Here is an 11,782-nt window from a genome sequence, read left to right as displayed (position 1 = left end):
TCCGTCCTATTTCTTCCTAAATATGCTTCGGATGACATTTGTTTAAATACAATCACTTTACCAAGAATGTCAAATGTCGTTCTTGTCTATCTCTTTTCGTAAGTTATTACTCGTTATGTTCGTCTGCGGGACACTGTGATCAAGGCTATGATGCAACATAAGACAGTCCTTGAATGCGTTTATCAATGAATTTAATTTAGTGGAAATTAAAGTTTCAAAGGAGTTCGATCATTTTAAGAGTCTAAATAACACGCAATGTTAAAAGCTGTATCTTCAACTACGATGTTAATATCGTCACGTCATGTTTGGCACGTTTACAGGAAGATACATTGAAATAAATGCAAAGTAAAAGTCCATTCTCCTTAGAGAAGACGGGCTGAAATTGTTTATCATATAACAATGAGCTTATCCTATAGGTAGAACATAAAAATTCTTTTATGGATGTCAAGTCAGTTTTCTCCCTCTCCATCCCAATTAAAACCCACACTAGCACCGACATGTTTATCATTCTCCCTACCTTATATTCACGCCAGTGCTAATAGCGATACTTTCAAAAGACTCTCACCTATGGAGAAAATCTTTTTTTCCCCTGCCACTTTATCAAGACGAGTAGGTTAATTAATTGCGCCAACACATTGACTATTAAAGGGCGTACCTTATTAATTAATGGCCTCAAATGCAATTAAATTACAGATACACACACCACTTTAGCAACCAACTTTCCTTAATCCTGTGTAATTTCCAAGGGAGTTCAAAAAGGACGAATGCTATTCTATTGTTATGTGTGCAGTTGGCCTTAATTAGGAGAAAACTAGGGGGCACATCTTTGATCAGTTTGTGTGTGTGTGTGTGTGTGTGTGTGTGTGTGTGTGTGTGTGTGTGTGTGTGTGTGTGTGTGTGTGTGTGTGTGTGTGTGTGTGTGTGTGTGTGTGTGTGTGTGTGTGTGTGTGTGTGTGTGTGTGTGTGTGTGTGTGTGTGTGTGTGTGTGTGTGTGTGTGTGATATTCAAAAAGATGAAGATGCTGAGGGATAAGATAGTTGCTGAATTGGAATGGACACAGCTTGATGAAGACGCTACTGCTTGCAATCAGAAAATTACGGAGCCCCTAAGGGGACATGAAAGGAAAAAAAAAACTTTGCGAGATCTCGCAAAGAAAGATTGCGAGATCTCGCAATACTTTATTTATTTTTAATGGTCGTTGACGTGCTTCCGGGTCATCGTACGTGTAATCGCAGACAACAGTTATGGAGCGTGTTCAACCGTTCGTGAGTTTAATAGAATTTTACTATGAAATTGGCTTGAAATACAAAGACATTAAATCTGTTCTTTATGTTAAGTACGGTTTCCAAATAAGTGAAAGACATTTGAAGCGAGTGCTGAACCAAAGAGGACTATTTCGTCGGAAAACGTTCAATGACTTGGCAGTCCTGGTTGACTTCATTCGCATTCATTCATTTTTAATGGTCGTTGACTTGCTTCCGGGTCATTGTACGTGTAAACGCAGACAACAGTTATGGAGCGTGTTCTTTTCCTGCGCGTTGATCTACTTCCGGTTCAGCTTGTCGAACGTTGACTGTCGTGCGCGGCTAATTTGAGAGACAACACTACCTCGGGGGAGGAGAGAATCATGGAGGAGGACTTGGAACACTTCTTGCGATCAAGAAATGTCACTCAGGTGGACATTACGCGCATGAAAAGAGACAAGGGCATACAGCCATACACTAAACATAATAAGCGTAACAAGAGCAAAATGGACACTGGCTCCGACACGCTCACTTTCCCTACTGTTAATTTTCTGTTTTGTAAATACGCTACTGTAGTGCAAACCGTTTGATTCTTTTGAGAAGTAAGAAAAGCATTACAGTACTTGTTGCAGTACTGTTGATGTTCTTAGTTCTTACAATAATGACTTTATGTAACACAATTTAAAAAACGGCACAGTTAGTAAATGTGCTGCTGCTTACTGATGTATTATTTTTATATTATGTGATATTGAATACAAATAATGACTGCTCTGTACCATTACTCATGTTACATTTGTCAAAAGTTATTATTAAGTCAAAATTTCAAGTATTCATTCTCACAATTTATCTTTGCAGGTTGACAAGGCAGTAATTTCTCTGATGACTGAAGGGCAAATGGGCATATATACTTACCGTACCACTTATTCTCGTGATGGTTTCAGGCAAGATGGGAGTTTTCAGTTTTACCCAAAGGTCTGAAGTTTTATATTCCATTTAAAATGGAATGTAAGAATGTTTGTAAGAATATGTCAATGTGAATAAAATTTGTTCCAAATCATTCTTAACAGTTTTTTTAAACACAAGAAACCACCTGCTGACGAAAGTGAGGAGTGACAATTACGTAGTCATCATTTACAGGCAGGTGAAAATTCTATTGGGATGATGTACATTTATGCAGCAATACTCCTCAGCATCCACGTTGGTTGAGTATTTGTGTATAAAGTCAGCAACCAAGAAAGAATATTTACACCAATAATGCTTTGACAAACAAACATTTTATATTGTAGATCAAATATGTTGTCCATATACAGGTAGAAAAACAGCAGATAAACAATGCTTTTAATTATGATGGTTATATATTATTTGTGTTGTTGTTGTGTTGTTGTCGACCCCACCCGTGGCCCGACATTGGGGGACCGGGCCCTCACTCCGTTTCCCGGATCCCCAGACCCCCCTCCGCCGCCCAGCAGGCAAGCAGGGCCGCCACTCCGCTTGGGTTTCGCCAGAGGTCCTCCGGAGTCAGTGTGGTGGGTATGTTTGTGCAGGTGAACAGGTGTTGTGTGTCGTGCACTTGCGTGCCGCATAGCGCACAGAGTGGTGTTGGGTGTGTGTCCGGTGTAATGTTGTGTAGGTAGGAGTGGAGGGCTGGTGATTTGTTGGTTCGGAGTTGTGCTAGGAGTTGTCTGGTTCTGTGTGGTAGGTCTTGCTCTGATGGGTCTATTTCTGGTGCTGGTGCATGTATTACTTTGTTGTGTTGTCTGGTGTCCAAGTGTGTTTGTACAAAGTGGGTGTGTATGTCTTTCATGTTCTGTTTTATGGTGTCGTTGTTGGTGTCCTGTGGTGCTGTGTCTTTGTTGTGTGTGTAGTTGTTGTTGTGGAAGATTGTTTGTTTCTTTTGTCTGGGTGGTGGTGGTTGTTGAGTGAGTGGGTGTAGTGGGTGGGTTGGGTGTTGGGCTTTTTGTCTGATTTGCGATGCGTGTAGTTTTAGATGGGTGTTCAGTGGGAGAGTTTTTGTTTCCTCATGCAAGTGTTGTATGTTTGTGTCTTGTGTGCATCCTGTTGCTATTCTGAGTGCTGTGTTCTGTGTGGTCTGGAGTTTTGTCTTGTTTGTGTCCGATAGTGTTGGTGACCATATAGTGTTTGCGTATTCGAGGCGTGTGAGTGTGGTTGCTTTGTATGTGGTGAGTATAGTTTCTTTGGATTTTCCCCAGTGAGTGAGTGGTTGTTAAGGCTTTAAGTATTTTGTTTGATTGCTTGGCGCGGGTTAGTGTGTTGTGTGTGTTTTGAGAAGGTGAGTTTGGGGTCCCATGTTAATCCCAGTATTTTGGGTTCGCGGACTTGGGTAGGGTGGTGTTATCTATTTGTAAAGTGAGCCTGTTGCTGTATTCTGCCGGATCCGGTGTGAACAGAGTGGTGGTGGTTTTGTCTGCGTTGAGTGTGAGTTGGTTCTGTTTTGTCCAGTTGTATATGTCGTGGAGATATTTTTGTACTTGTTGTTGTGCCTGTTGTGGTTTGACATGTGTGGATAGAATGGTGATGTCGTCTGCATATGTGACTGTGTGTACATTTGGAGGTGGTTGTGGTAAGTCTGCCATGTATATGTTGAATAGTGTTGGTGAAAGTACTCCCCCCTGTGGTACCCCCGTTTTCGTGTTTCTGTGTTCTGATGTTTCCCCCCGGTATTGAGTGTATTGTCTGCGTCCCCTTATGTAGTTGAAGATGTATTTGATGATGATGTTTGGGGTGTTAGTGTTGTTGAGTTTGTTTGTGAGTGTGTGTAGGTTTACCGTGTCAAAGGCTTTGGACATGTCTAGGGCTATGGCAACTGTTCGTTGTGGTGGTTTTTGTTGATTGAAACCTGTGGCTATGATGTTGTGTATGTGGTGTAGTGCTGTGGTTGTGGAGTGTTGTTTTCGGAAGCCGTGTTGGTGAGAGGGTAGTTGAGTGTTGTTGGTAATGAAGGGTAGTATTACCTTTTCCATTGTTTTGGCTATTGGGCTGAGTAGTGCTATTGGTCTGTAGGATGGGCCGAGTGCGTGGTTTTTGTTGGGTTTTGGTATTGGGATTATTTTTGCAGTCTTCCATATTGCGGGGATGGTGTTGGTGTTGAGTGATGTGTTGTAAGTGTGTGTGAGTAGTGTTATTGCTTTGGGGCCTAGGTGTTTCAGATGTCTGATGTTTATGTTGTCTGGGCCTGTGGAGTTGTTGTTTTTGGAGCGTTGTAGTGCTTGTTTGACTTGTTGTTCTGTGATGGTTATGGGCGTGGTGTTGAGTTTTCGTATTTTGCGTTGTAGTTGTCTGTATGTTCTGTTGGTTTTGTGTTGTATTATGTTGGTGAATTGTTTGTTGAATGCTCGTGCTTTCTGTTTGTTGGATATTGCCGTGTGTTGTCCGAACTGTATTGTGGTGTTTTCTGGTGCTTTTTGTTCTTTGTTTGATAGTCTTGTTACTGTGTTCCAGAGTATGTATTGTTTGTGTCTGTGGTTCCATGCATCCGTTAAGTGTTCTTTCCATAGCTCTTGTTTGTGTTTTTGGATTTGTGTGTCTATTTCTTTGTTTAGGTCTGTGATGCGTGGGTCTTGGTGGTTTTGTTGTCTGATGTCGTTTCTTTGGCTGATGAGTGTTCTGATGTGTTGTGGTAGGAGAAGTGATTTGCTTTTTTTGCTTTTTTTTCCGTGGGGTATGTGGTGTTTGTCTGCTGTAAGTATGAGGTTTGTGAGCATGGTGTTGGCTGTGTGGATGTTGTCAGGTATGGTTAAGTTCTCCAGTGCTGATTCTATTTCAGAGGTGTATCCTTCCCAGTCTGCTTTCCTGTAATTTGTGTAAGTTTGAAGGTGTTGTTGTAGGCGGAAAGGAGCACGCGTGTTGTGTGTGATTTTGATAGGAAGGTGGTCTGAACTGAGTGCGTGTATTGTGGTCCATGTTGTTCTGTTTGTGATGCTGTTGCTGGCTGTTGTGATGTCCGGTGATGTTGGTTGTTGGTTGATGTTTGTAGGTTTTCTGGTAGGTGTGTTTGCGTTTAGAGTGATTTGTTGGGAGTTCTGTAGTATGTCTGCAATGAGGGTGCCTCTGTGGTCGTCGTAGGGAGAGTGCCATTGTGTTGAGTGAGCGTTGATGTCTGCGGTTAGAATGGTGTTGTTCGGCGAGTTTATGTATTGGAAGGTGTTGGTGATGTCTGTGTCTTCTGTGGCGTGGTCTGGTCGGGTGGTATCTCTGGGGGGTATATACATGTTGCATATGTGTAGTCTTTTGTGGTTGGTTATGTGAATCTTTACGGTTTGAATTTCTGTAGTGTTGGTGTTAATGTTGTTGGGGATGTTCATGGGAGTGAATGTGACTGATTTGTGAATGTATGTGAGCAGTCCTCCTCCTCCCTTGTGTTCTCTGTCTTTCCTAATGCTGGTGTAGTTGGTGAGACGAGGTGTGTTGTGTTGTTTTTCTAGTTTGGTTTCTTGTATGGTGATGATGTCTGCGTGCTGTTGTGAGGCGAGTTCTTCTAGTTCTGTTTTCTTGTTTTGGATGCCGTTGATGTTTATTTGTAGTATGGTCAGTGTGTGTTTGTTGTTTTTGTTGGTGGGTGTTGTTCTTTGTGGGTTGTTCGGGGGTTGTGGTGTTGGGGTGTTTGTTGTTTGCGTGTGTGTTCTGCATGTCCACGTGTTTGTGTATTGGCGGGTGGTGATGCCGGAGCAATGTCTGTGTATCCAGTGTGGGTGTGTTGAGTTGCATCTGAGTGAGGTTTGTCTGCGTGTGATGATTCTATTGCAGCTATTGCAGGTCCAGGTTTGGGGGGGTGGTCTTGTGTTTGTTGTATCTCTGTTGGAGTTGTCTGTCCGTGTTGCGTTTGAGGGTAGTGTTGGTGAGGCGAGTGTGTTGTTTTGGTCTGTTTGTGCTCTGCTGCCTGTTGGTGTCCTACGAGGTGTTGTTTTTCGTGGTGGTGTTTTGGGATGTAGTCTGCATTTCCATGTTATGTTGTATTGTCTAGTGTTTATGTTTGTGCAATGTTTGTGTACCCAGTGTGGTGTGTGGTGGTTGCATCTGAAGGATGTCTGTCTTCTTGTAATCTGTTGTGTGCAAATGTCGCATGTCCAGGTTGTTTGTTGTGTGTGTGTTTGTTGCGTGCGTGAGAGTGTCTGTGTGGGCCCCGGATTTGTCTCTATGTCCCCCGCCTGGAGCAAAAGGTCCGCCCGCCACCCTGCCAGGTTCAGGGGGCGGTTAGCCGAAAAAAAAAACGGCCGTAAGGGCACCCCGTTCGGGGTGCAGGGATTGGTTCCTTGATTTGTCCCCCCGTTCGGGGGGAACCCTCCAACTGCGAGTAAGCCAAGGAGTTTGGAGGATATATTATTTGTAGTGATGGGTCCATGAGGCCTCATGAGGCGTGTCGACACACTGACACACTGTGTTGATACTGTGCTGATACTGTCACTGACCACTGCCACCTGCTGGACCTTCAAGATCCCTGCAGCCAACCCACTTAACAGACTGAACTGAGTGATAAATTGTTTTGTATATTGAACATATAAAATATACAATTCGGTAATAAATTGGCAAAAGGTGAAGGTAAGATATAAAAAAAGGAAAAGAAAATAGTCATCATCACAAATATGTGTTCAAAGGAGTAGAAAGAAGCAAAAAACCTACCCCGAGTCCTACACCTTCTTATATATGAATTGATCATTTTTCTAAATAGGAAAGAAAGTCTAAATATCAACAAATGCTTTTATCCTTATGTATGCTGTACTAATACATTAGGTTTGTATACACAGTACATACTCTTTAGAGCACATGTATATGTCGATTTTCTCATATTCATAATGGATGCTACATTTCATTAATATATTAAATAATCTCATCAATGTATTTCTGATGTATTGCTATATTTCATGAGTGTATCGAATTTATCAGCTTAATTCTGATTTGTGTAGTTGTCTTGTACTACTCTCAAATTCATTTTTAATCTCAGCAAGAGAGTTCCTCATTTTACTGGTCCGTTTCAGAATCATTCCACAGATTTACACCTATTACAGATACACTCCTTTGTGTGATGTTCGTTCGTGTTTTGGATTTTTTTTGTATAGATTAGTACCCCCTAAATTATGACAACTTTCTCGAATTTTAAAAAGCTTCTGGATCTTTTGGCAAAGGTTATTATTGTGTGCTTTGTACATTAATTGGGCGATTTTGAAGTCAATCAGGTCATGAGATTTCATTGTTTAATTTGATAAACAGTGGATTTGTGGGTTCCGTCCATTTAGAGCCAGTGATTGTTCCGATTGCTTTGTATTGTAGTTTTAAAACAGTGTTTTACTGGCATTTCCCCATATTCCCACACAATAGGTCAAATATGGAAGTAATAAAAGTATAAGGTGTACAAGGATCTCTTTCAGCACATCCTTAGGTTTTGGGAGGATCCCTATGGTTTGGGATATTTTTCTTTTATTATCCATTATGTAGCTGCCAGCACGGTTTTGCATCTACAACTGTTCCAAAACATTTTCATAAGGTCATTCATCGATTTGATGATGAAGTGTATACAATATCATTCACATCCATGCATTCATTTTGCAACATTCAATGTGTTCAAATAATGTGAAGATCATTTGAATGAGGATGCTTGTGGGCTTTTATTTCACACATTTTTATTGAGAAAAATAAGATGCTCCAATGTTTTAAACTTCAGCCTGTTGCGTCTTTTACAAGCGATTTCTCCTGCTGTGGAGAACACACGCTCACAAGGGACGGATGAGGCTGGCGTACAAAGGAACTCCTTTGCGAGGTGGGAGAGGTTTGGGAAAGAAGTGTGTTGGTCCTTCCAGTACAGCTGCTTCCTGGAACCTTGATTGTCAAACATGGAGTGGAGAGTCAACCAATAATAATTACTGATTGTCAATTAAATCATCAACATAGCAACCGTGAAAAGATGAGTGAACGTTTGTATACCTGGCGTAATACTGGGTGTATCGCGAACTTCATTCTCATGCTTGGCCCGATAATGCCTCAGCATGGTGGAGGTGCTTCTGTTGGTGTATGACAATTCGACCCGGCAAATTCGACATTTCACCTGTAATGAAATGTGAATAAGAAGTAACTAAGAGTTACCTTGAAATGTATTCGGATTAGAATGGTACAACACATGTCAATAATCTGAGAGGCACTCGGCGAGTGCCTCTCGCCGAGAGGCTCTCGGCGACAGAAGGCGATTTGAATAAATAAATAATACCTTATTCTCCGGGACATCAAAATGGTCCCACACGGCGGATGATTTGCGTCTCTGCTCCATAATCGGCAAGGAAGGCAAGGCACGAACTTCGACAAGCGAGCGTGAGTGAGGTCTGGCTTGTTTCGGCAAGTGGCATTGTGTGGCCAAACCCACTTCCTTATAAACACTGTGCGGCGGGCTTTTGCTGCGTCAACGCCCTCTGCACTGAGTCGACGCCCCCAGGACTAAGTGGCGCAGCCTGTACTGTGCCAAGCAGCCGATGCGGTCCAAACTGCACCGGTGCAGTTCACGTGTCAATTAGCAGCCTGGACTGTGTCAACGCAGCCGGTGTGTCAATTAGAAGCCTGGACTGTGTCAATGCAGTTCACGTGTCAATCACGTGACGTAATGAAGCAGGCACATGCATCGACACGTGGTTTGCTCTGTGAGCCCGGCGCATGTGTCAATGCATCGGTGTCGCTGGACCCATCACTAATTATTTGTCATCAAGTGTTTCAATTATCCTTTGAAGGTGAAGTGATCGAAGAAATGACAATTGTCAAATTCAGGCTTCAGAAAATGTTACTTCTCACACCAGTTGAGGAGCCGTAATATAGTTTGGTCCAAACACCAAGCAATACATAGATGGCTGTAATTTATAAAGTGTATGCAGAAAATTGGTGAAGATTGCACAGCTGTCTGTCCTATGTGTTGTGTTATTTTGACTTCAAAATGGCGCCGCGAGAGTGGCTGCCTTTTCCAGCAGCTCCTATATTTTGTATATTTTATATTCTTCCCTTCATAAATTTGCTGCTGTGAATTGGGAATTTCTCCATTGCGAGACTAATAAAGGTTTTCTTATCTTATCTTAAAGAGTAGCGGTGAGGGCCTCTCTGAGGTGTAAATACAAGTTCACAGCCTGAAATGGATCTTTTGGTGGCATTAGATCGGACTGGGCCATTAAAAAAGCACACAATGCAAAATACATCTGGATCACAAGGCATGGTCAAACGAAAGACACACTGGCTTTTGCACAGTTGAACTTGTTCATTGTCAACTGGGGAGAGGAAGTCCTTTGTACCATAAAGTTCAGGTAACGTATACATCACGTTGGGCCGACCACTGGGGACATTCATGTTCTTTGAGGGCCTGATGAGATGGCTGTTCCAAACTAGGGCCGTGTCATCCAACTCATCCTGTTGAAAATAATATACAGACAGATTAAATAAGAGTTGCACAGTCATATCAGCTTTTATGAGCAAGAAATTTTAGCATTAAGCTGCTTTTTTGTCTCACTCCTCCCCTCTCATGTGTACCACATCTCACCACTCCCCACTTTTCCTTCACCACACACCATTATCTTCTTGGGTGTTCCTGTCCACTTTCCCATCAACTCACTCTCACATACAAAAATACACAGACCTGGGGCGCTTGTGTTTTTTTGCGCCTGAAATGGGCAGCATTTTTCACAACCCCGATTTGTTCAGTGGCTATGTCGGCGCTGTTGGACAGTTGGCGTTGGTGCGGCTGGATGGATGGCCGCTGAAGTTGAGGATGAGGAGAGAGGAGCATTGGCGAAGAGCGCCGATGCGTATTTGGAACCGTGAGTCGCCGCTTGGAATTGAAATGGATTTCCATGGGACAGGAGAAGTGAACCAATCTCTTTTTTCGTCAATGGATGCTACAGCTTCTTGTTGACTTTGAAACTTAGCTTGTAGCCGACGTGTGCACATTTTGAGCATGACGTCTCTGATCCACTGGTTAAAGGACACTTTGATTCTCTCCTCTTTCATCTCAAACTGCTTCAAACAACAAAGCGTGTGACGGAAAAGTGGTTAGGACTGCACGACTGTCCGTGTTTTATGTTATGTGTTGTGTTTATTATTTTACTTTATGTTGACTGTTTTGTAAAGCGCTTTGTTACAGCTGCCGCTGTTGTGAAAGCGCTATATAAATCGGCATGTATTGTATTGTATTGTATTTAATTAATGAGTCTACCAGAATGTATGAACTCACCTGAATAAGTCCCATACAACAAAATTGTAGGATGTTTTTGTCCAGAAATCTACCATCAAAGAAGCCATTGTCTCTGAGGTCTGTGAAGAGGGATAACCAGAACTCCATGCACTGGCTGCGAAGAAACCGCCACCAATATTCAATTCTTTGATTGGCGGTGCTGGCTCCATCCAAGTAACTGTCAAGAGTGCTGCCTGGCGGTATTGGCACCAGGAAACGCTGGAAGCCTTTAACGTGACCATTTTCAGTCCCAAGTTCAGCTCGAATGATTCGAGGACAACCCCCCAAACGGTGCACAACGTCGATGTACTAACCTCCAATCAACTTCGGGACACTACTTATGTAGGCATTGAGCCACATTATTTTCCTTGAAAAACCATCAATAGCCCAATTGATACAAATTCCAAATGGTTTCAGTTTGTCATAGGAGTCCATGTGCCATATAAAATTTGGCCCTTTGGAGAAGTAGTTTCGCCGTCTCAGACGTCTTGCTTGCCTTAACGACACTCCTCTCGGATCCAACTCTTTCAGGACCAGACGAACGTCCTCTTTCCTGACAAGAAGTCCATATTCTCTGCACTTACTGTACATCCACCTGTAACCGTGTAGTTTTCCAGAATGCTGCAATTGGTTGCGAATGAAGTCAACCAGGACTGCCAAGTCATTGAACGTTTTCCGACGAAATAGTCCTCTTTGGTTCAGCACTCGCTTCAAATGTCTTTCACTTATTTGGAAACCGTACTTAACATAAAGAACAGATTTAATGTCTTTGTATTTCAAGCCAATTTCATAGTAAAATTCTATTAAACTCACGAACGGTTGAACACGCTCCATAACTGTTGTCTGCGATTACACGTACGATGACCCGGAAGCACGTCAACGACCATTAAAAATAAATAAAGTATTGCGAGATCTCGCAATCTTTCTTTGCGAGATCTCGCAAAGTTTTTTTTTTCCTTCCATGTCCCCTTCGGGGCTCCGTAATAGAAACACATTTTTGTTGTGGAGGAAATCATTTTCGGGTCGTTGCATTCACCTAAATGCAATGGTTCAACCTCAATAAATACTCCATGGTGAACTTGAAGCTAGCAAAACAAAAACCCGCTCATGGGATATGGAGGCACAATCAGGATCCCGAGCGGTTTGAGATTTTGGGAAGCCGAGGAATAGCACACGAAGGAATACCAAAGGAATAACATGCACAATGTTTGATTATGTTAATAATAAATCCAATAAATGCAATTACAATATAATGCTTGGAAAGGAAGCTGGTCATCTTACCCTTTGGGTTCTGCGGCAGTGGCATTATTCCACGCCACATTGCAAA

General features: G+C 42.4%; 1 long non-coding RNA gene across 1 annotated transcript; it reads right to left on the bottom strand.

The window, feature by feature from the left end:
* Positions 1 to 9,292: 9,292 nt before the first annotated feature.
* On the bottom strand, positions 9,293 to 11,367 carry LOC127600379 (uncharacterized). Its single transcript, XR_007962319.1, has 2 exons — positions 10,456 to 11,367; positions 9,293 to 9,635 (listed from the first exon to the last, which is right to left on the bottom strand). It is a non-coding gene; the product is annotated as an uncharacterized LOC127600379 (long non-coding RNA).
* Between the last annotated feature and the right edge of the window lie 415 nt (positions 11,368 to 11,782).

This window comes from Hippocampus zosterae, chromosome 5, assembly GCF_025434085.1.
Source record: "Hippocampus zosterae strain Florida chromosome 5, ASM2543408v3, whole genome shotgun sequence".
Lineage (NCBI taxonomy): Eukaryota > Metazoa > Chordata > Actinopteri > Syngnathiformes > Syngnathidae > Hippocampus > Hippocampus zosterae.
The sequence above is the reverse complement of the archived record's forward strand: the minus strand, read 5'-3'. Positions and strand labels throughout refer to the sequence as shown.